Source organism: Staurois parvus, unplaced genomic scaffold (assembly GCF_062004578.1).
Source record: "Staurois parvus isolate SC_StPar_1 unplaced genomic scaffold, SC_StPar_1.0 ptg000130l, whole genome shotgun sequence".
Lineage (NCBI taxonomy): Eukaryota > Metazoa > Chordata > Amphibia > Anura > Ranidae > Staurois > Staurois parvus.
In genome coordinates, this window is record NW_028317926.1 from 5190816 (window position 1) to 5217130 (window position 26315).

General features: G+C 41.4%; 1 protein-coding gene across 2 annotated transcripts in view; it reads left to right on the forward strand.

The window, feature by feature from the left end:
- Nucleotides 1–4765: 4765 nt before the first annotated feature.
- TMEM108 (transmembrane protein 108) overlaps nt 4766–26315 on the forward strand; it is a 312715-nt gene continuing 291165 nt past the window's right edge. The window contains exon 1 of one of the 2 annotated variants that reach the window (XM_089672539.1): nt 4766–4962. The gene's annotated coding sequence lies outside the window, so the exon portion shown is untranslated. The remainder of the gene's footprint in view (nt 4963–26315) is intronic. The other variant, XM_089672538.1, reaches the window with a different exon arrangement.

The following is a 26315-nucleotide window of genomic DNA, read 5'->3' on the forward strand; positions in this document are numbered from 1 at the left end:
ATGTTAAAAACATTATAAATAATTTTTTTTTCCTCAATTCTCAGCTGTAATAGAGCTAGGGGAGGAGAAATAGGAGAACACTAATCTTCCCAGCGAATGGCTGTTTGGAGGTAGGAGGAGTGTCAGGACAAATCTGATATTTGGAGGAGAGCACACTGAGTTCCCAACAAAGCTAGAGAATTGACCACGTGTGTTCTCCTGCTTAGTGTGGTCAGTTTTTAATAGGAAACCAGAGGGCTGCCAGGGATTTCACACAAAGGAAGCAATACAAAGAGAACAAGGTACTTTGTTATGCAAGTATATGGTATAGCAGGTGCATATCAGGAATATGAAATGTTCGGTTAGATATTCTTTAATGTTTTTCTATGAAATGTTGCAGCATTAACTATGCTTGGGTATAGATCACTGAAGGAGATTGATTTGTAGAATCACATAACCTAATACTGTAGAAAATTAAAAAAAAAATGCTCAGCCTAAGTATTCCATAGTCTTTATTTTTATTATTATATTACAGTATATATATATTATATCTATACCTTACAGAAACTGTAAGCTATAGCAGGAATTCTGAGACCCCAAAATATTTTCAAAGGTTTGAGAAAGTCTGGTTTAAAATTTTTTTTAAATCTCTCTATAGAAAGATGGCTGGCACTTTCCTTGCTGTATTTTTCTAGGGTGACATGAAAGTATATCTAAACCCAAGAACAAAACATTATATTATTGTAGCTTACTGGTTCTTAGACATGGCGGCTGCATTCATTTTCTTTTTTATTTGTACACTTTTTTTAATTTTACTTTAACCTGGCAATCCTGCCAGTAACACACTCTGGGGGGGGCAGTTCCAGCTTCCAGTTTTTATTATCAAAGCTCAATTGAACTAGCTGACATTAGCAGCCGATTGGCTACCATGCACAGCTGCACCAGATTCTGAGTGCGCCAGCTTTAGTAAATCTCCCTCTTTGTGTCCCAGTGTGACAACTGTTCTGAGAAGCCTTGTCACCATCAGAAAGGGAATGTGGTAGGACTACATAACACCTCCCTCTCATATCAAGGGGAGGTGTTCTGTAGTCCTCAGAGATAGCAGGGATCAACACTAACTGAAAACAGTTTAGAGACAGAGAGCACAGGAAGTTATCAACTCACATGATTTTTTGGAGATGAATGCATTGTTATTATAGGTACTTATATAGCACCATCAATTTAGCACTTTACATACACAGTTGTGTTCAAAATAATAGCAGTGTGTTCAAAAAAGTGAATAAAGCTCAAAATCCTTCTAATAGCTTTTATTTCCATACACACAAATGCATTGGGAACACTACACATTCTATTCCAAATCAAAACATGAAGAAAAATAGATCAAATTTGTGTTGTTCCTCTAAAAAAATTGAAGAAAAGTGAATATTAGACTGTTCAAAAAAATAGCAGTGTTTGTATTCTTCTTTACAAACTCAAACATTCACTATATAAACTGAAAAATGTTTGAAGATTTTGCATTCCTTTGAATCACTTAATTAATATTTAGTTGTATAGGCACTGTTTCTGAGAACTGCTGTACATCTGTGTTGCATGGAGTCAACCAACTTCTGGCACCTGTGAACAGGTATTCCAGCCCAGGATGATTGGACTACATTCCACAGTTCTTCTCTATTTCTTGGTTTTGCCTCAGAAACTGCATTTTTGATGTCACCCCACAAGTTTTCTATTGGATTAAGATCCGGGGATTGGGCTGGCCACTCCATAACGTCAATCTTGTTGGTCTGGAACCAAGATGTTGCACGTTTACTGGTGTGTTTGGGGTCGTTGTCTTGTTGGAACACCCATTTCAAGGGCATTTCCTCTTCAGCATAAGGCAGCATGACTTCTTCAAGTATTCTGATGTATTCAAACTGATCCATGATCCCTGGTATGCGATAAATAGGCCCAACGCCGTAGTATGAGAAACATCCCCATATCATGATGCTAACGCAACCATGCTTCACTGTCTTCACAGTGTACTGTGGCTTGAATTCAGTGTTTGGGGGTCGTCTGACAAACTGTCTCCGGCCACTAGACCCAAAAAGAACAATCTTACATTCATCAGTCCACAAAATGTTGCGCCATTTCTCTTTAGGCCAGTCAATGTGCTCTTTGGCAAATTGTAACCTCTTCAGCACATGTCTTTTTTTCAACAGTGGGACTTTGCGGGGGCTTCTTGCAGATAGCTTGGCTTCACATAGGCGTCTTCTAATTGTAACAGTACTCACAGTTAACTTTAGACCTTCTTTGATCTTCCTGCAGCTGATTGTTGGCTGAGTCTTTGCCATTTTGGCTATTCTTCTATCCATTCAAATGGTAGTTTTTCGCTTTCTTCCACGTCTTTCAGATTTTAATTGCCATTTTAAAACATTTGCGATCATTTTAGCTGAGCAGCCTATCATTTTCTGCACTTCTTTATATGTTTCCCCCTCTCCAATCAACTTTTTAATCAAGGTACGCTGTTCTTCTGAACAATGTCTGAAATGACCCATTTTCCTCAGAAGTTCAGAGAGAAATGCACTGTAACCAGCATGTACAACATTTGCTGCCTTCCTTCCTTAAATAAGGGCAATAATTGCCACCTGTTTTTCAAAGAATGAATGACCTCACTAATAGAACTCCACACTGCTATTATTTTGAACATTCAATTAGTGATTCAATTACACAGAATCAGCAGCATGCATGTCATGACTGTTGGGCCTGTTGGATTTTTATTACTCTACTACACCTGCTAGTAAATTATTTGCCATGTAGAAATATCATTTCTACCAAAAACAGTGAATGATCAGGTTAGTGATGTCTGACTGCTATTATTTTGAACACAACTGTATATGTATATTGTTCCTTCACATCGGTCCCTAACGATTACTGTATAGAGAGATCCATGGACTTGTTTATTTTATACATTTGAACCTTTGGTAAAACTACATAAGAACAAGGTAATATACCATCTAGTTAGTGCGGCTAAAGGCTTGATTCCAAAATTTTGGTTTGCCCCAGACCCACCAAGTATAAAGGATTGGGTAAATAGAGTAGAAAACATCTATAGCATGGAGATGTTGTGTCACATTGAAGAGACAGAATGGGAAAATTTAGGAAAATGTGGAATGGTTGATCAGCCTTTAAAACATCTAAATGTTAATTGGAATTGATTAGAATATAGGTGGATGAGTATCAGGGGGAGCGTTAATGGAGTGCCTGACAAAGAAAAGCAGGTAGGAGGGAAGGAATACAGATATGGATAGATAGTTATGAGAAAGGTTGAAATTAGGATTGAGGTATGGACTTGGGATAGGAGGGGGTGGTGGGGAGAATAAGATGTTATGATGCAATTGAGATATATGAGTGCAGTTTTTCTCATTTTTTTTTAAGCTGTGTGATATTTGATGTTCTTTATGTATCAAAAACATTTTTTTTTTTTAAATATAATAATAAATAAAAAAAAAAAGTCAGTCCCTATCCCACAAGGGGCATACAATTTAAGGTCCTTAACTTACATTCATGAATGCACATACTAGGGCCAATTTAGACAGGATCCAATTAACCTACCAGCATGTCTTTGGAGTGTGGGAGGAAACTGGAGTACCCAGAGGAAACCCATGCAGGCACAGGGAGAACATGCAAACTCCAGGCAGGAGGTGCGGTGGTTAGGATTTGAACCAACAACCCTAGGACTGCCCAGCGGCCGTGCATAACATTTAGCCGCTGCACACTTGTTGAACAGATGTAATGCAACACTTTCAATGGTATATTTAGCAGACTAAAAGGGAGTAAATAGAGTAGAAAACATCTATAGCATGGAGGAGTTGTGTCACATTGAAGAGGACAGAATGGGAAAATTTAGGAAAATGTGGAGTGGTTGATCAGCCTTTAAAACATCTAAAAGTTAATTGGAATTGATTAGAATATAGGTGGATGAGTATCAGGGGGAGCGTTAATGGAGTGCCCGACAAAGAGAAGCAGGTAGGAGGGAAGGAATACAGATATGGATAGATAGTTATGAGAAAGGTTGGAATTAGGATTGAGGTATGGACTTGGGATAGGCGGGGGGTGGTGGGGGGAATAAGATGTTATGATGCAATTGAGATATATGAGTTCAGTTTTTCTCATGTTTTTTTAAGCTGTGTGATATTTGATGTTCTTTATGTATCGAAAAAAATTTTTTTTATAAAAAAATATAATAATAAATTAAAAAAAAGTCAGTCCCTATCCCACAAGGGGCATACAATCTAAGGTCCTTAACTTACATTCATGAATACACATACTGGGGCCAATTTAGACAGAATCCAATTAACCTACCAGCATGTCTTTGGAGTGTTAGAGGAAACCGGAGTACCCGGAGGAAACCCATGCAGGCACAGGGAGAACATGCAACTACAGGCAGGTGGTTCGGTGGTTAGGATTTGAACCAACAACCTAGGACTGCCCAGGGCCTTGCGTAACATTTAGCCACTGCGCACTTGTTGAACAGATGTAATGCAACACTTTCAATGGTATATTTAACAGACTAAAAGGGAGCAAATAAAAGAAATGTACTATTAGAGTTTACATAAACATTGTCACAAGGGATCTAAGTCACTTGCTTTAAGTATCAGCAGATGCCACTCATCACTGCCAAGCCACTGCATCTTGTAAGCTAGTCCAAACAAACGGGGGCGACAAAAGCTCTGCTCCTATATGTACCAGTGTCAGCTCTCAGCATCTCTCTGGAATGCTGGAGCCAGTGCTGCTGTGTGCACTGATTGGCCGAGCAGGCTGTGTGATTCATTCCAGACTGCTGGAGCTATTGGTCTCCCTAGTAGCAGACTCTGTTGGGGGAGGCTGAGCCAGTGCTGGGGAAAGCACAGAACTGAGACTGGTGCGTACTGGGGAAACAGCACCGACATCGCATATGCACTGGGGCTGGCTGCATGCAATTTGGAGATCCAGAGATCCTTAAACAAGGTAAGATTTTATATCATGTGAATTATATTTGTTGGTCTTTGCTGTACAGAACTTAGTAGCTGTGTCTTTTAGGAAAATGTGAGCACTTGTTCATTCATCTGCTGTGCAATGTGCATTCATCTATGCTGGGATTAATAGCATTTCTTATATGCAAAAGCATAGTCTTAGTGCTGCAACCCTTGCACTGACAAAAGATGGATGAGAACTGATTTAGCAGTCATGAACATGTGTCTGGATTTGCTGGCATTCCAAAAAAAAAATTATATATTTAAGCTATTAGTTTAATTCATGTATGTTTCAAATTATGTATTCTGTGCATAGATGGTTGGTGGGGTTAGAGCAGAGAACTGCAACAATGGTATTTTTCTAATGTGCGTTAGACCTGCATGTAACTCTTTCTGTGCATGCAAGGGCCTCTGAGACTTGCTCCTAGTATTGATCAGCTGTGTGTAACTTCTATAGAGAGCAATGGTGCCTGCTGGCACATTATATTGCATCCTTTCTAATAAACTGGAGACCGTAGTGCGTGAAGTATATGTTACTATTGTGAAAACGATACAACTGATTTTGATCATCCAGCAGAATAAACTGTACAACACTGACAATCATCCCCCTGCGTCTTGTCCATGTGTTGTGGGAACAGATGTTATATCTTGGAAGCTGATCTCTTAAATTAACCAAGATAAATTCTTGTAATCCCAAAGCCAGATCATAATCGGACACATTCATGGTTTGCAGCGTAGTGCAGAGAAAAATACTTATCTTGTAAGTAGGCCAAGATAACTGATTAGATTACAGAATTTAGATTTGGTAAATGCCATTTCTTGCCAACAGAATGCAGGAAGGCTCTCTTCCCAGGCTGCTAAGAGGTTAAAGACTGCTCTGTGTTCTAAACCATTTCATGTGCAGCCCGTAATATATGTTAATATTATATTGTATTAAAAAATGTTGGCTTCTGTGAAAAAATGGAGGTGTGGTTCTAGTGCTCTTGGCAAAAAGGGAAAGCAGTGGTTAGGCATAGGCAGTATTGAAGCTGCGGAGAAGATTCAGCACCGGGGCTATGGACAGCTCTTCTCTGTCACTTGTCAAAGGACCAGTACAATGTGGAGGACTCGGAGACAGATGTACAGTCATGGATCTTATTGACTCAAAGCTATGCGCAGAGAACTGGCCTGGGTTACCTAGGTGATTTCTGGTAATTTGAAAGCCAAATTGAAGGAGACTGGAATTGGAATTGAAAAACATGCCACTGCCATTTATAAGAGGCGCTGTAAAGAATATCTCAGAAGGGCCATGATAAGGAGTTCTGCATTGTAAAGTGCGAATCAACATGTGATCACAGCAACTCAAGGACATGCTGATTTAAATGCAAGTGCCTAAGTGACCTTGGGAATACCAGGGCAGGCCCGTGTCCAGGCCACTTAAAATTTAAATGACTTACTCTCCTAGATGTTCCCTCGTTTAATATTATCAACCTAGTAGCTGTACTGTAGAGATATATGTCAAGTCAAATGAACATTTCATTTCTTGCCTGCCAAAAACATTTTTATTCAATGTACTTATTGTGATAGAAATGACTATAACACAGAATATATGAGCGCTAGCAGATTTTAAGCAGAAGTAGGTTGCCATAATATGAAGGCTTCATACTATTCATTTAGTAGGCCTTTGTTTGGAGATGTCTTTCACATACCTTGTATTTGGCAGTGTGTAAGAGACTGCCTTAGCCATTCCATTCTTTGAATCTGTGCATCTTCCTGCTGCTTTAGCTTGACAGTTGATAGGACGTACTGTACACATGCATGTAAAAGGGCTACAACTGGTTGGAGATAATGAATCTTTGGAGAATCTTTGCCAAATAAATTGTGTAAATATTCACTTCAGTTATCCAACCATTGGATCTCCTCTCCTATCTCCTATCTCATCTGTACATAATCGATATCGAAGTGAATATAAATGAATGAATAACTGAAGTAAATATCCACACAATTTTTCAGGGTTGATTTACTAAAGTCATAAAAGCTGTTCAGTTTGCAATGGAATTTTTGCTTTGCAAAGGAATTTTCCCTTAGCTTAGTGAATGAGGTGAAGCTGTGCTGATTTCTGTCATTCAATTATATGCAACTATTACATTTCCTTACATGTGATTGGATATTCTTTACAAAGTGAATTGTCACCTTTATCGCCAAGGCAAAATTCCCTGGTAAAATGAGTAGCCTATTTACCTTTAGTAAATAAACCTCATTGTGTTAAAATTCTAAGCTCCTTTAGTAAATTCATTACATTCATTTTATATCCTATTGAGTTCATTCTGTTCTGTAAGAAATGTCTAAAATGCACCCAAAGCTATTTGTCACCATTCATTTAAACTGTTTTTATATTGAGCCAACTTCCAGGATTATAAAGGGTAGACATTATAAAAAGGATAATGCACACCTGTATAATATACGCCTAGATACAAACCTGATGAATTGTTCTAGGTGGCACCGTCTCAGTCCAATTCAAATGCTTTGACAGCTTACAACCCTAGTTTCTAAACTTCACTATATTTTGTTACTTTGATCACTCAGTTGTAGAGCCTTTTCCATTTCTGTTGGACATAAATTGTTGTAAAATCCACTCAAACAAAGAAGGGATAGCAGTCACCAGCCCACAGATGCAATAAAAATCTTATGAGTCTCATTGCATCACATTATTGGACAAATCCATTTAAAGAAGTTACTTACGTACATTATAAAAGTGCTGCAAAATCATATATTAAACACAATTTGAATGACATAAACCAAATGTTTTATGAAAAACACCACTATGTTTGAATAAATCAACTTAAATCATCTAAAAATATATATACATGTGTATGTGCAATAGTATATATTTATGTATAGTCCCAAAAATAATTGTGCAGACTCCACACAGTATTCATAGTCCTTTGTCTTCACAATAAACAAATCCTTAATATATGTGCTTGTGCTAATTATTATCCACTACTTCTGTAATGTGCTCCACCAGTTTCACTACGTGCTCTCACCTAGGGATGTGGAGCTATATATATAAAAAGGTCAAGATGCTCTATCGCATTTAAGAGGCTTCAAAACATCTCCATAGAATACCTCCAGATATACCACCAGACATCTCACTTTAAGGATCCTCCAGCCATGTGCAGCCGACACAGTTACACTCTTGCCAGATGACAAGCTCCTCAGCTCAAGAAAAAAAACCCATCACTGTGCTTTCCATCTTATTAAAACCACTTTATTAAAACAATAAAAATCCACTCACATTAAGCAGTGCACAGTAAAACCAGTGCACAGCAGCAAGACCACTTTAAAAATGATACATGTATTGTCCTATTAAGAACTGTGGCTTGGCATCATCTCTCCAAGGATGCCTCCCATCTACTTCCGGGTTTGCGCTACGACGTCACAGGTTCTGCCCTGATGTGTTTCGTCACAATTTTACGTAACTTCCTCAAGGGTACAAACTAGAGGTTGAGTATGCAAATAAAAAACAAATACGTTTTTGGTTTTGTGCAAAGCCAGTCATGGCCAGAGATATGTGTTATACCTAAAGCTTTAAGAGTTTGTACATAACTTCACTCTAGTAACAAAATATATTACTAGCCTTGTTACCAGCAATAATAAAATGCAACACAGTGACAGGAGAGACAAAGGGGAAAACAGTGCTGTCTATGAAGAGATATGAATGACGCAGTGGTATCGAGTAATATGTGAGCAGTAGTGAGTTGCTTACTATAGGATCAGATTGAATGTAGCATGTTTGTTTTGAGGTTGTTGCCCCTTCTCTGCTCTTCAACAAAATACATTATAAAACTATGAAGGAAATTAACTTAATTTTCACTCCCACTATAGTACTTACGCCTCAGCACACAGGGCGTTTTTGCATCCACTTTTAGGGGCTTCAGGCATTTTTTTTCTACTGCTTGTAAATGGCCCTCCATGTTATCCTATGTGTCCATGCACACACAGACTTATAGGAGCTTTTAGTGGCAGGAGCGTTTACAGGCAGAAAAAAACCCCACGACCAGTGTGTCCAGGAGCAGCAGCATTTTGGCAGAAAAAACACTTTACGCGAGTAAACGCACTTAAACGCATCTAAATACCCCTAAATGTGTGTTAATATTAGGCACATGTAGCGTTTGAGCATTAATTCATTTCAATGGCCAGAATAAATTACTATTCTGGCCAATTAAATGAATTAAAGCCTAAGCGCTTTACGCTTGTAAATGACCCTCCACGTTAGTCCATGCACACATGGACTTTTAGGAGATTTTAGTGGTAGGAGCGTTAACAGGCAGGAAAAAAACCCAGGGCTAGTGTGTCCAGGAGCAGCAGAAAAAACATTGATGCATGTAAACGTGCTTTAACGCGCCTAAACACGCCTAAACGTATGTTAATGCTAGGCACGTTTAGCGCTTGAGCATTCAATCATTTCAATGGCCAGAATAAATTACTATTCTGGCCAATTAAATGAATTAAAGCCCAAGCGATCAACGCTTGTAAATGCGCCTAAAAGCTTGTAAAAGCATTAGATACTTTTACAAGCGTCTGGCGGTTTTTTTTTTGCAAATATGCTGCTGCCAGGAGAAAAGCTACAAGGAGAGATTTGTTTTTTCAACATCCATGATTAGATTGTAAGCTCCAAGGAACAGGGCCCTCCTATCCCTCTTGTATTGAACTGCATCATTGCTGTTTTATCTCCCTTTATATTGTAAAGTGCAGAGCAAACTGTTGGCGCTATATAACTCCTGTATAATAATAATAATGAGGCCTAATATTCCCTCTATATATCATCACTTCAATTTCGACTCATGACCCAAATGCTGCAGCTGAAACATTGTTATATTTAATGCTCTGGAAATGAGTACTGGGGATGTGTTTTGGACTGGTTTCATGAGAATAAAGTAAGCCTCACATTTCAGAGTGAATCAAGGATTTGGCATTCGCATACTAATAGAAATAAGGACTCTGCCCAATAAAAGAGAATACTTTTACAATAGGCAGTGACCATTATAACTGCCTGAGGGGCAATAATCCGAACTTTTCAGATGCAAATGACCCATCCCTAACTGTAGCAAATGTTTTCAGCCTAGCTCTACTAGGAGAGGCATTTCAAGATTTACACTCACTTTATATGCATCTTGATTGAGTTAGAAGTACTCATGCAGTCCAGTTCATTTTAAACTAGGACAGCACCTGCACCCATGTGTTACAGTTTTGGATGATTAATATATTTGTACCTTCACCAACAAACTCTTTCTTTAGTCTTTTTTTCTCACTGTTTTTGAATCATGCTGAACAAACACCTGTTTTATATTACTCTGTTTACTTCTTGATTTATGCAGAAACTCCTAATGGTGTCACTTTGTTTCCATGGCAAACTCAAGCTGTCTTCCCAGCCACATTTTTCATTTTACTTTGATGTTCCTCCAGAAGGATGGCAAGCGTAAAGGTTTCCAAATGTACTGAGTTGATATTTCTGCCTTATTAAAGGAAGGATGATTATGACGGCAGTCAGAATTATCACAGCACTCAATGTTTGTCATGGGTTTTAATGGCTTATGCGTTTTTAAACGACTAATTACATACATATGGCAATGTTTTACTTCACCATACTGTATATTAGCATGAACATTACATTTACTTGAACTTAAACTTGTACTAAAGTCAAAAAGTGAGGATTTTTTTATTTTATAGGGATCACATATTATAGAAATTGTAATTTTGCCCAAATTCTGCCCTATAAAATGTACCTTTTGTCTGAAATTCCTCCAGAAAAATAGCAGTATTGTGCTGTAAATGCTTGATTACACACATTTTGCGCTTTTAAGTGGCTCAATAATGAAGAATGAAAAGGCAAAACATTTTTTATCATAATGCATTTCCTGCGTTAAGGTAAAAAAAAGTTACAGTAGAAGAATAAACTCCCCCACCCCCCTTTATATTTACCCTGAATCCTATCTCAATCCAATGCTGTGCCTGGTCTCCCTCTTTCTCTCCTCACAGGACAGAACCACTGGCTTCTGCTGCTGTCAATCAAATCCTCTGAGCAGAGAGTGAGGGACTGGGCTGAGCTGCACTGCATGTGTCTATAGATGCACACAGCTCAGCTCAGGAACAAAACTGCACGTGCACACTCATAAGCAGCAGCTTACTAAGGTGGTGCCCTGGGAAGAGGAGAAGCCTGGGGCCCTGATGTGGGACCCCAGAAAAGGAAGTTCAGGGCCACCCTGTGCAATATACAGCCTTGGACAAAAGTTTTGAAAATGACAGTTTTTATGATGGCAATTTGCATACTCCAGAATGTTATAAAGAGTGATGTATTGCAATTAATTGCAAAGTCCCTCTTTGTCATGAAAATTCTAAAAAAAAAAAAAACATTTCCACTGCATTCAGCCCTGCCACAAAAGAACCAGAGACATCATGTCAGTGATTCTCTCATTAACACAGGTGTCAGTGTTGACGAGGACAAGGCTGGAGATCACTCTGTCATGCTGATTGAGTTAGAATAACAGACAGGAAACTTTAAAAGGAGAATGGTGCTTGAAATCATTGTTCTTCCTCTGTTAACCATGGTTACATGCAAGGAAACACATGCAGTCATCATTGCTTTGCACAAAAAGGGATTCACGGGCAAGGATATTGCTGCTACTAAGACTGCAGCTAAATCAACCATTTATCGGATCATCAACAACTTCAAGGAGAGAGGTTCAATTGTTGTGAAGAAGGCTTCAGGGCACCCAAGAAAGTCCAGCAAATGCCAGGACTGTCTCCTAAAGTTGATTCAGCTGCGGAATCAGGGCACCACCAGTGCAGAGCTTGCTTAGGAATGGCAGCAGGCAGGTGTGAGTGCATCTACATGCACAGTGAGGCGAAGACTTTCTGAGGATAGCCTAGTGTTAAGAATAGCAGGAAAGAAGCCACTTCTCTCCAGGAAACACAAAGGACAGACTGCTATTCTGCAAAAGGTACAGGGATTGGACTGCTGAGTACTGGGGTAAAGTAATTTTTGTCTAATGAATCCCCTTTCTGATTGTTTGGGGCATCCGGAAAAAACCTTGTCCGGTGAAAAACAGGTGAGCGGTACCATCAGTCCTGTATCATGCCAACAGTAAAGCATCCTGAGACCATTCATGTGTGGGGTTGATTCTCAGCCAAGGGAGTGGGTTCACTCACAATGCCACATGCCATGAATAAAGAATGGTACAAAAACATCCTCCGGGAGCAACTTTTTCCAACCATCCAAGAACAGTTTGGTGATGAACAATGTCTTTTCCAGCATGATGGATCACCTTGCCATAAAGCAAAAGTGATAACAAAGTGGCTTGGGGAACAAAACATTGAAATTTTGGGTCCATGGCCAGGAAACTCCCCAGACCTTAATCCCATTGAGAACTTGTGGGCATTTCTCAAGAGGCAGGTGAACAAAAAAACCCCACAAATTCTGATAAACCCCAAACATTGATTATGTAAGAATGGGCTGCCATCAGTCAGGATGTGGACCAGAAGTTGATTGACAGCATGCCAGGGCAAATTGCAGGGGTCTTGAAAAAGAAGGGTCAACACTGCAAATATTGACTCTTTGCAAAAACTTAATGTAATTGTCCATAAAAGCCTTTGACACTTATGAAATACTTGTAATTATACTTCACTATACCATAGTAACATCTGACAAAAAGATCTAAAAACACTGAAACAGCAGACTTTGTGAAAATTAATATTTGTGTCATTCTCAAAACATTTGGCCAGGACTGTGTTTGTACAAAAAAGACAAGTATAACATGCTACTATTTAAAAAAATGGAGTCTTTACAAATGTCAAAAGCCTTAAATTAGATATGATTTGGAAAAGCACTATTGATATAGGATAACAGGAAACCTCAACTGCCTGTATCACCCTTAAAAGGAATGCAGTCTTTTCAATCATTCTTTAGATGTACAGTATCTGTAATATAAGTCAGCTTGATGAAAAAGTTATCAGTGCATGCTAATGTTTTAAAAAAACTTTTCTTGTAATTTGTGATTATATGTATGGCTGGGGCAGCCATGTTGCTTCCTACTTCAGTGTTACACAGTTGTTTACCGCTCCTTTTAACAATACATGTCTGTGGATTTGATTTACTAAAGGTAAATAGACTGTTCACTTTGCAAGAGAATTATCTGTTTGCAAGGAAACTTTCCTTTAGCTTGGTGAATGTGGTGGAAATTCACTTTGCAAAGAATATTCAAAATCATGCACAAAAATAATATTTTTGCCTGCACATGATTGGATGATGAAAGTTAGCAGAGCTACACCTCATTCCTTAAGCTAAGGGAAAAATCCCTTTCACAGTTAAAATTCCTTTGCAAAGTAAAAAGTATTTGAGTTTAGTAAATAAATTCACTTTTCAAAGAATATTCAATAACATGAACAAAAAATAATATTTTTGCCTGCACATGATTGGATGATGAAAGTTATATAAAAAATGAGTGAGCTGTACACTAAATAATCATAAATGATAATAAATCAAATAAATACTGCTACATAAAAATGTGCATAAATTCATAGAAATAATATAAGTCCACAATCATATATTAAATAATAAGAAAGTCCCAAAATCCAATAACAGTGTGCTAAAGAAATCCTCCAACGGAAAGTGCATAGGTGTCCAAAAATGCTTGACACAAAAGAAAAAAATCAGCCTCTTACCAGATACTTTGATCTCCAATCAAGAGATCAAACGGGCAGATGGTGGTCAGATCCCACACTGACATCCTAGTTAGCCGTATCAAGGAGATGAATGGGAGATGAATAGACAACTCCAGGTTCACTTGAACAAATCCATTACACCAGACAGCTCTCCACATCATGCAAGGAAAGATTTAAAATAGAAGAAGAAAACTTCACAGTGCGACCTGATAAACCAGCAAAGAATTTTGCACTTACATAGATAAGGTGCATAAAGGCAGTGTAAACATTTAAAATTCCCGCAGTGTCACACCACTGGCTAGAATGAGGTGACATCACAGAAAGCTCCTGCCCGACACGCGTTTCTCCAAAAATGGCATCCTATGGGATTGGTTAGCAGAGCTACACCTCATTCCCTAAGCTAAGGGAAAATCCCTTGCCAAGTTAAAATTCCTTTGCAAAGTAAAAACTATTTGAGTTTTTTAAATTAATCTCTACTAGTTGACCGACTCATTGAAAATAATGAATATCTATGTGATTGATATTTTATATCAATAGTTGTTAAGTTGTCAGAGTGCTTGTAAAGTGTTTAAAGTTACATCAAAAATGACTCTAATGGACAACATCGCTTTAACTGAAGTTGTCCCTTACTGCTTCTTCTCAATCACCTCAGTGTAACCAACATAGAGTACTTGCTTTCCGATTAATGAGATCATTGTGTGGCCTGCCTGGTGCCAAATAGACTTTGTAGCAAAAACTGCTTGACCCATCCACTTCCTACTGTAAATGCCTATGGCTCAGTCTCATTCTGGATGCCTGGAGGCTGCCATGACTATGGACCAGCCAAAAGAATGGATCCCAAGTGAAGATCTCAGAATAGGAGTAAATCAGGGGCGGACTGACCATTTGGAAACTCGGTTACTGCCCGAGGGCCCGGGGTCAGTAGGGGGCCCCATGAGATGCCCCTGGTACCTTTTTCATAGGCTTTTTTGAGTTTGGGCAAGGACACAGGGGCCCCTTAATCCCCTATTGCCCAGGGACCCCATGAGTTGTCAGTCCGCCGCTGGAGTAAATGTAAGTATTTTACTAACTGGCATTCCGGGGCTGTTGGGGAAAACGTTAAAGGACAATGTCACTAAAAGTGATGTTTACCTTTACATCTATAGAACCTGCACTTTCCGAAAAATCTACAATGAGAATGTGAATAGCAAACTTGGATAATCAATTTGAAGCGCAAAGTGAGAAGCAGTGGAGGGGTTAATCAGCTATAATTGTAAAATAATGATATAGACACACTAGTGTTCAGTTCCATCTTTTCTGCAGTATATGTTTGATCTGCTCACATGTTCTCTAGGTGGAATAGCTCCAGGTGATGATTTTTATAAGAAGCAGACACTTTTCAGAGGTCTCAGAGCAGCCGGTGGAAATGTTTCCAGTTTACAGTATATTAGTGCTCTCTTTCAAAGTCATTAAAAATTGCCTTTGGGGGGAGTACTGGTTATTTCGGTAGCAGTCTTCTTACACTGCATTCGTAAAACATTTTTTAGCAGTATTATAAAAAGTAATGGGTACCATTTTTTTTCGGAATGCTGTAACTAGAGGGTACCCATATACTGCGTGACAATTTTTGGGTCTTTATTATCAAAGGATTGTACGCTTTGTGTTTGCTCAGCAGCATTCAATTTACAAGTATGTTCAGTTGAATATTAAAATATTTTATCATGTTGGTGTAATCATAGTTTCTAAATTATTGTGAACACATTTAAAGAACTTTGATCTTTGTAACAATTAAAAGATAAAGGTGCTGCTGGATACAGATATTCTCTTTAATTGTCTGTTGTACTAGAAATGGCTCCTGCATGTTGGTGGGCAAGCAGCACAAACAGAGTAGCTTAATAAGTCACTAGAACTGGAAATGAGATAACAAAGTCTAGTAACTGACACATGACTAAACTCTGCCTGGTGTGGCAGATATTGGGTTGATTTCAGGGGCGGACTGACAACTCATGGGGCCCCGGGCAATAGGGGATCATGGGGCCCCTGTGTCCTTGCCCAAACTCAAAAAAGCCTATGAAAAAGGTACCGGGGCATCTCATGGGGCCCCCTACTATCCCCGGGCCCTTGGGCAGTGCCCGAGTTTCCAAATAGTCAGTCCGCCCCTGGTTGATTTACTTAAGACAAATAGGCTGTTCATGTTGCAAGAAGTTGCCCTTTGCAAGGGAGGCTTTCCCAGAGCTTAGTGAATGAAGTGAAGATTTGCTGATTTCCATCATCCAATTATGTGCAAGAAAAATATACTGCTTTTTTTTAAATTTCCCTTGCATTTGACTGGGTATTCTTTGCAAGGTGAAATTTCACCACATTCACTAAGCTCTGGGAAACATCACTTGTACTTGCAAGTAAACAGCCAATTTGCCTTCAGTAAATCAAGACTATCAAAGTGTTACTAAACCCACAACAGTAAAATCAGTCTTTATATGCAGTAAAACATGCTTGATATACTCACTGTGGAGCTTAAAAGTTTAATCCTTTGCATTGTGTAGAAACGCTGCTTGATCCTGACTTCTCTGATCCTCCCCTTCTTCCAGTGTCCCCCTCTTATATCCTGATAAGACATATTGTGTGAAGACACTCTGCACATGCTCAGTTTGGTGTGTATTGCTAGAGATGTTTTTTTTTTTTTTCTTGGGAGAGTGCATGTGATGAGCACAGGGCCAATCAGCACTGTCCAGACAGAGGTCAGGTGTTCTGCATCCTCCTACAACAGAAAGAAAACTCCTCCTACAAGCTTTAACTAGTGCTCTGCTGGACACTGATAGAAGTCACAAGACTACTGTAACTGCTGATGAGAAAAGGTATTTATCAGTTTATAGTTGGTAAAATAATTGCATTTCCATGTTCTGTGTACTGTGAGAGACCAGATATAGTGAATGCAGGGTCCTGGGTTTAGTGCACACTGGACATTTTGATAACACTGGTAAGGTTAGCTGTGTAAAGTCACATTAAAAACATGAGTTTTTCTGCTTTTTTTAGCAGCGTTTTCCCACATTTGACCACGTCTTTCAGTGTTAGATCATTTTTACAGCTGAAAAACTCCTCTAGAAACACACTAGTTTTGGGGTTTATTTCCAGCAAAAAAATGTCCCAGCCAAAAGCTGTTGATTACACTCTGTGTGCATGGACACATAAGATAACATGCTGGGGAGTTTATTGAGTGTAGAAAAAACGTCAAACGCCAAAAACAGCAGCTGTAAAAACATCAAGTGTGCATGAGGGCTTAAAGTTTGATCTACTAAAGCAGGCCATAGATGATGTGAATTGCTCAATTCCCCCATCAACACAGTCAGTGTTGATGGGGGAATACCTCTGGTGGAGCTATTGTGTTCTCCTGGCGGGAGGGTGGGGGGAGCTGTCCCTGTCTGGAGAACTCAGTGATTATTGCTAGAGGCTATAGCTGCTGGCAATAATAGCATAAATATCTGTCAGGCTGGTTGTACTCAAGTTGTACAACAATCAAATTGGGTACAATCAGCCTGGCCATAAGTGTTGGAATCGCAGCCAGTCCCTGCAGAACCTGCCGAGATTTGAACCATCTATAGCCGGCTAAAAGTTGTTGAAAATCTTCACTCTGTACATGATTAGGTATTCAAAGGAAACAGACATTTGCTTTTCTCACTGCATAATTCAAGTAAATATTCACACAATTTTATGAGTGAAGAGTCTCTCCTTCAGCCAGAGTTTAGACGTGTCAGTTGGTAGACTTCGTACTCCAAGATGCAGGAGTTAATTTATTAACAGAGTAAAGTATAGGCTGTTCACCTAGTAAAGTGGATGAGGTTCAATTTCTAAAGTAGAGGCTGTTCATCCAACATGGGCATGTTCACTACAGAAAACAAATGTTAGTAAGAAAAGTAAAGTTGTGTTAACTTGGAATATTATTTGCAAGTGAAAATGTTATCAGGGGCGGACTGACCATTTGGAAACTCGGGTAGTGCCCAAGGGCCCGGGGTCAGTAGGGGGCCCCATGAGATGCCCCTGGTACCTTTTTCATAGGCTTTTTTGAGTTTGGGCAAGGACACAGGGGCCCCATGATCCCCTATTGCCCGGGGGCCCCATGAGTTGTCAGTCCGCCCCTGGTTGTTATCCTAAATTTTCCTCGCACATGATTGTGTATTTAGCCACTTGCCCTCCAGAGAATTTAACAACTTCCTGACCAGGCCATTTTTTTTGATACGGCACTGCGTTACTTTAACTGACAATTGCATGGTCATGCAACGCTACACGCAAATTAAATTTAGGTCCAAATGGAGCTTTCTTTCGGTGGTATTTGATCACCTTTTTTATTTTTTGCTCTATAAACAAAATAAAACCTGACAATTTTGAAAAAATGATAAAAATCTAATTTCGTCACAAATTGAGGCCAAAATGTATTCTGCAACATGTCTTTGCTAATCGGACTCTGATCCATTATGCTCAATCCGCAGATCTGATCCATCTTGCGAGGCTCGTCGGCTTGCAACCTATACGGGGTTAATTGTTCTTTCAACACCGGTCCGGTCTGCACATGCTCGAGAAGTGATGTAAAATGGAGGAGGTTCCTGCTATCGCAGCCGCATATCCTGGTTACTTACAAGTCCTGGATCTTGCACAGCCTTACCTAGATCAGTTAACCCCGTATAGGTTGCAAGCCGACGATCCCCGCAAGATGGATCGGATCTGCGGATTGGGGAGCATAATGAATCGGACTCCATTCCATTATCCTCAATCCGCAGATCCAATCCATCTTGCGGGGATCGTCGGCTTGCTTTAAAACTTTCCTTTTCGTGGAGTACGTGGAGAGGGTCTGGTGTCACCCCGTGCGCTAGGTGTCACCCAATGCGGTATGCAGCCCCCCCGCAACCACCTCGGGACGCTACTGGTAAATAAAGTGAACTTGAGTGCGCCTTAAATTCCCAATCATGTGCTAGCAAAAATCCTGTTTTCATTTCCATTGCACAGTGTTTAGTATTCAGATTGATTACAGGCTCACCCTATTTATCTGCATTCGCTTTGCAAAGTGAACATCCATGGATCCTTTAGTAAATCAGCCTCCATTGTCTTGGGGGTTCCTTAATGGTCACACAGACAAAGAGAAATGTTATAGGTAGGCAATTATCATTATAACCACATGAAAAACATTTCCCCCGTTTCCTTGCATTGTTTCTTTAGTGTAATTCATAGCATCCATTCCAGTTTAACTAGTTAGACTATTGTGGCTGACTTGAATTTTATCAGGTATAATGGCAAGAAAAAATTCAGTTATTCGGTTTGCATCAGCATTCGATCCTGAAAGTAATAGCTCATAAAAACCACACATACATTATTCTGCACAGTGTCCTAACTCCACTTGAAGTCATATGCTCAGTAAGGGACATGATATATAGGTATCAGTTTTATGGAACCATTAATCACAAGCTATCAGTTAACTCTGTATACAGTGCTGCAGTCCATCTCAGGCAGGTCGGGAAACCTTTTTTCCACATTGAAACCTGTTTATATTGTGCCCTGCCATTATTGACTGCGATATTACAAAGTGATCAGCAATAAATAGTTTTATAGCAAAAATAAAAATGGACAGAGAAAATCTAGTCTATATGTGGAGATGTTATCCCTAGCAATCAATCATGTTAAATTGAATTAATGAAGCAAAACTAGCCATACATGGGTTGAATGAAGGAAAACCAATGGAGTTTCCTTTGCTGGTTATTGTATTTAGGCAGCGGTAATGCCCGTGACTGCCTGAATAGAATGGCGCTGCTGAACATCGATTGCATCTGATAGGGTGCAATCACTGTTAGGCTGATAACGTTCCCCCAGGCTCAGTCTATTTTCATAGTGACTTTTGTTAATTTGGAAGATCTAGTTTGTCAACTAGGATGATCCGCGTCACTTTCCCAATCTTGTAGAGGAAGGTGCTGAAGGCAGCGGAATAATTGGGTCCTGCTGGCATCAGTCATATTGCTGGGAGGAGAGAGCAAGGGTGTGGCTTGCCAGGTGCTGTATATGTCTATGGACACACACAGCACAGGCCAGGAGGGCACATGTATGGGTGTCTCATTATCTCATTAGCAGCTGGCTAGCTAAGGAGACACCTGCAAGCAGATAGGGTTCGGAGGGCAGTGGCATGAGCACCGGGCAAAGAAGACAAACAGAAACATTTTAAAGAAGTAATAGTAATATAATAATCTATTGCAAACATGAACCTCCTCTTAAAAAAAAGGTTTAAAACAGGGGCGGACTGACAACTCATGGGGCCCCCGGGCAATAGGGGAGCATGGGGCCCCTGTGTCCTTGCCCAAACTCAAAAAAGCCTATGAAAAAGGTAGCAGGGGCATCTCATGGGGCCCCCTACTAACCCCGGGCCCTTGGGCAGTGCCCGAGTTTCTAAATGGTCAGTCCGCCCCTGGTTTAAAATCACCTTCTTCCATTCTTTGTAATCTCTTACTGAAACAAACTGCAAGCCTACTGAGGATCCTTCAGACATATGTGATGTAGTAACACACAACACAATGTACATCTTACTGTGTGCTACCACAATCAATTATGTCACATGGCACTTTGAGCTGTGTGTTGCAGTGCCACTAATGAATATGGGTATTTAGAATGGCACCCTGATGCACAAGTACAGAACCCTAGCTGCAGCGCATCCCAACACCTATACATTGCTGTGTGCTGCATTAAAACATTTTTGCAGGTCCAAATTGTGATCCATTGCATTCCATTTTACATGAATAGGCTACCTTAACCACTTGCTGACTTGCTTGACCCCCCCCCCCCCCCCCACACAGACACACACTCAGCCAATTTCCAGCTTTCAGTGTTGTTACACTTGGAATGGCAATTGCACGGTCATGCAACACTGTACTCATGAAATGTTAACCATTTTATTTTGAGACAGACAGAGGTTCCTTTGGTTGTATCTAATCACTACTGGGCTTTTTACTTTTTGCTAAACAAATGTAAAAAGACTGAAGATTTTGGGGAAAAAAAATTAAAAATCAAATTTCATCATAAGTTTAGGCCAAAATGTATTGTGCGACATGTCCTTGCTAAAATAAAATCACAATACATGTAAATTAATTGGTGTACATGAAAGTTATACCATCTGCAACTGGCGGTATATATACTGCAATTTGTTTTATACTAGTAATGGCGGCGATCAACGACTTACAGCAGGACTACAGGACTGCGGCGGGCACTCTGACACTGGGAGGGAACTAACTGCCACGGACATCCCCAGTGACACTATTACAGTGATCAGTGCTAATAAAAAGCACTGACACTGTACTAATGACACTGGGCAGGGAGGGGTTAACATCGGGGACGACCAAAGGGTTAACTGTGTGCTGTTTGCTGTTTTACTGTGTGTGCTGTGTGTGTTTTACTGGGTAAGCTATTCAGAGCAATGCAAAGCAGCATGCTGGTGCCAACAGGGGAGAGATCTGTGTTTTTAACATACAGACCTCTCACCTGTCAATGTTCCTGGGCGATTACCAGGTGTCAGCAGGGACCTGGTAATCAACAGCTGTAGCCTCCAATGGCGGCACGGGTAGGGCGGCACATGTGTCCCCTAGCTGGAAATGCAAATTCACGCATATATACGTGATTTTGCGCAGCCCTGCCACCATGTAACAGTAGTTCTGCTATAGGGTGGCCGGGAAGCGGTTAAAGAATATGTAAACCCAACATTTCATATTCTTGATATGTGCCTGCTGTACCATGTACTCATATGAAAAAGTATCCTGTTCTCCTTGTATTGCTTCCTTTTTGTGAAATCCATGGTGTTCCTGCTATTAAAAACTGACCACACTAAGCAGGAGAGCACAGTGTGGTCAGTTCTCTAGCTATGCTGGGAACTCAGCCTGCTCTCCACCAATGATCAGACTTTACATGAATAGGCTACCTTAACCACTTGCTTACTTGCTTGACCCCCCCCGCTCAGGCCAAATTCCAGCTTTCACCGCTGTTGCACTTTGAATGACAATTGCACAATCATGCAACACTGTACTAATGAAATTTTTACCATTTTATTTTGAGACAGAGATTTCTTTGGTTGTATCTAATTACTACTAGGCTTTTTGCTAAACAAAGAAAAAAGACCATAGATTTTGGACAAAAAATGTTTTTTTTAGTTTCTGTTATAATATTTAGCAAATAAGTATTTTTTCACCTTCACTGATGTGAGCTGATTGGCACTGATAGGCTGCACTGATGGGCACTGATAGGCTGCACTGATTAGCACTTATTAATCAGCACTGATGGGCACTGATAAAGAAGCACTGATATGTGGCACTGATGGGCACTGGTATGCAGCACTGATGGGCAGCACTGACAGGCAGCACTGATGGGCAGCACTGACAGGCAGCACTGATGGGCAGCTCTGATGGGCAATGATAGGCGGAACTGATGAGGAGGCACAGATAGGTGGCACTGATAGGCCCTGATAGGCAGCACTGATGGGCACTGATAGGCAGCACTGATGGACATATATAGGCAACACTGATAGGCAGCGATTGGCACTTATGGGGCTGTACTTATAATCTGGTCACTGATTATCAGTGTATACAATTAATGTTGCGCTATGTGTGAGTAAAGTGACAAATCTGTAAAAAAATATAAAAAAACAACTGTTATAAATATATTATTATTATTATACAGTATTTATAAAGTGCCAACAGTTCGCTCAGCGCTGTACATTACAAAGGGAGACAGAACATGCGACAGTACAAAACAATACAATGTGATACAGGAGGGGTTCGAGGGCCTTGCTCTTTCGAGCTTACAATCTAGGAGGGAGGGGATAGTGGTACAGGAAGAGATAGCAGTGGCAAATGGAGTGGTAGGAAGAGTGGAGGAGGTCAGCAATTAGCAGGGGGTGGGGTAGGCTTCCCTGAAGAGGTGGGTTTTCAGGGTGCACCTAAATGAGAGGAGAGTAGGTGATAGTCTAATGGATTGGGGTATGGAGTTCCAGAGGATAGGTGATGTCCTGGAGAAATCCTGGAGTCGGGCATGGGAGGAGGAGACCAGGGAACTAGAGAGAAGGAGGTCTTGAGAGTGGAGTGTGCGTGTTGGGTGGTACTTGGATATAAGGTCGGTGATGTAGCTTGGGGCAGTATGATGGACAGCTTTGTATGTCAGTGTTAGGATTTTGAATTTGATCCATTGTGCAATCGGAAGCCAGTGGAGGGATTGGCAGAGGGGGGTGGCGGAAACAGAACGTTTGTTGAGGTGAATGAGTCTGGCTGCCGTGTTCAGGATCGACTGAAGCGGGGATAGCATGTGGCGAAGCAGGCCAGTGAGGAGGGAGTTGCAGTAATTGAGTTGTGATATGATGAGGGAATGGATGAGCTGTTTAGTGGTTTCTGGGGTTAGGAACGTGCGGATTTTGGCGATGTTGCAGAGGTGGAGTCTGCATGAGTTTGTTAGTGATTGGACTTGGGGCTGGAAGGATAGGTTGGAGTCCAGAATGACACCAAGTACTCTGGCCTGCGGGGCGGGCCTGATAGTGGCATTGTTGGACGTTATGGAGAAGTCAGTAGGGGGTGGTGTGCGAGCTGGGGGGAAGACTAGGAGCTCGGTTTTGGAGAGGTTCAGTTTAAGGAAGTGGAGCGACATCCAGTCTGATATGTTGTTTAGTAGGTTTGTGATTCGGGCGGAGACAGAGGGGGTGAGGCGAGGGGTAGAGAGATAGATTTGTGTATCGTCGGCATAGAGGTGGTAGTTGAAGCCGTGAGAGTGTATGAGTTGGCCAAGGGAGGAGGTGTAGATGGAGAAGAGAAGGGGCCTGAGGACGGATCCTTGAGGGACCCCAACAAAGAGGGGGAGCGAGGGGGAGGTGGTAACGCTGAAGGAGCGTTGTGATAGGTAGGACGAGAGCCAGGAGAGAGCAGAATCTCTGAGGCCGAGGGAGTGTAGTTTTTTGAGGAGGAGGGGGTGGTCGACTGTGTCGAAGGCAGCGGAGAGGTCGAGGAGTAGGAGCACTAAATAGTGGCCATAAGCTTTGGTGGTTAGAAGGTCGTTGGAGAGTTTGAGTAAGGCAGTTTCGGGTGAGTGTAGGGGACGGAAGCCGGACTGTAGGCGATTGAGGAGGTTGTTGCCGTTGAGGTGAGAGCTTAGACGATTGTAGACTAAGCGCTCGAGGAGTTTGGATGAGAATAGGAGCAGGGAGTTGGGTCTGAGGTTGTTCGGGTCGTTGGGGTCCTGGGAGGGCTTTTTAAGTATGGGAGTGATGTGCGCGTGCTTCAGAGGGGAGGGGAATGCACTGGAAGAGAGGGAAGAGAGGGAGAGATTAAATGTGGGTGAGGGAGCGTAGGATGGAGGGGGAGGGAGGTCGTAGGAGTTGTGAGGGGATAGGGTCGAGGGGGCAGGTGGTGAGGCGGGCGTTAGAAAAGACCTTGGTGACCTCCTCGATGTAGTAGTAAGGTCGAAGGTGTGGAGTGTGGAGGGGGCTTCAGTGTGAGGAATGTTAGGTGGGGTGGAGGTCAGAGCAGTGGTGAGGCCGAGGGAGAGGGGTGATGAGGGGATAGCTTTCTGAGAGGGGACGGGTTTGGAAGGAGTTTGAGGAGCGGCGATGTCCTTGTGTATTATGTCAATCTTGTTTTTAAAGTGATTGGCAATCTCAAGGGCGGTGAGTGAGGTGCTGGGTGAAGGTGGGGGCGGAGAGAGTAGAGAGTTAAAGGTGGAGAAAAGTCGGCGAGGATTGGAGGAGAGGGTCTTGATGAGGGTCAGGAAGTAGGCTTGTTTGGCAGCGTGGAGGTGTATGTGTGGAAGGCTGATTTATAGTGGGTGAAGGCTTGTTGGTATCTGGTTTCGTGCCATAGTCGTTCCAAGGCACGACTGTGTCATTTGAGAGTTTTGGTGTGATCAGTCTGCCAAGGCTGGAGTGGTCGGGGTCTGATGTTTCGTGTGGTTAAAGGCGCTAATGAGTCAAGGGAGGCTGACAGCGAGTTGTTATAGGCAGTCATAGCCAGGTCGGGGCAAGACAGGGGGAGGATGCTGTTGTAGAGTTGATCAGCTGCAGAGTGGAGGGGAGCAGGGTTCAGGTTGCGGAGGTTACGGGTGGTAGTAGTATGGCATTTGGAGGGGTAGGCGTTTGAGGACGAGGAGACAGAGAAGGTAATAAGGTTGTGGTCCGAGAGAGGGAAGGGGGTATATAGTAAAGTGCTCAAAATTAATCATATGAATATAATCACAAACACTCAATATGGAGAACAATAAGTGCTCAAAATCCACGTGAATAGCAGCCTTAGCAGACAGTTCATGAAAAAACATCCGTTTTCTGGGTGTAATAACTGACATCTACTGTATGTGGAATCTGGGTCCCAGCCAAAGTATAGAAGTCGGGACGGAGCTGTGTTCATACAGAGTCTACCGTGACCCCCTATAATTAAAGGGTCTGCTTATCCGGCAAGCCTCCATTTTGCCTATATGGTGGTGGTCCATTCACTTTGGTGGTTTTGTAGATGAAATGAAGATTATCACTACTGATTATTACACCCAGGAAACAATGTTTTTTCATGAACTGTCTGCTAAGGCTGCTATTCACGTGAACTTTGAGCACTAATTGTCCTCCGTATTGAGTGTTTGTGATTATATTCATATGATTAATTTTCAGCACTTTACTGTATATTTATATCAGTTGTTTTTTATATTTTTTCACAGATTTGTCACTTTACTCACACATAGCGCAACATTAATTGTATACATATTCATATTGAGAGAGGATGTCCTCTTAAAGTGTTTGCGGCTTTGTACTATGTGAGTGTGGAAAATTTGGGCAGTTTCTTTATTATTTAACTGATGATCAGCGCCCTGATTATCATTGTAGATATCGCCGTTTACCAGCTCTCTTCTCCTCACACTGTCACAGCACTTGAGGATTAGACAGACAATAACAGACAAGTCTATTTACACTGTGATCAGCTGTGATTGGACCCAGGTGATCATGTGATTAAAGGCTACTGTGAGTGGCCTTTTAAGGCTTGGTTCACATATGTGCTGGTGGTGCAGATCCGCACGAAAATCCGTGCAGTCGCACCACCCGCACAGAGGAATGTGGACCCACGGGCGCGTGCAACTAGTTCTAATGGCACGCTGCCCGCACTGGAAAACGCAACCGTACTGAGAACTGAGGTTCCTGTGTGGGCTGCGTTTTCCAAAGAAGTGCAGGGACTTCTTCCCTGCATGTCACAGGCACGGGAGTCCATTCAAATGAATTAGCTCTTGTGCCCGTGCAAAATGTGGCACGCGTGGCCGCTTATATGTGAACCAGGGGTAACTCTCTTTGTGATCAGCTGTGTCTGAAGGACACAGCGATCACAGAGCACTCCCGATATGTTCCCCAGGGGTGTACAGTGGGGCGGAGTTCTGGGAGGACATCAATAGACGCCCTCCCAGAACCAGCCATCCGTGCTGTATCAATCTTTTGGCTATAGCCCGGTTGGAAAGTGGTTAACACAATGCAAATGAATCTGCGTGCTGTAATACACTGCAATGGACTGCAAAGGTCTGAAGGGACCCTTACAACTGTTCCCTTTCAATTAATATTTAATAATTAGTCCAATAATTAAGACTAAGACTTCTTACAAACAGGCTACAGAAGGCTGCACTCTAAGGCTTTAAGCTCAGTTT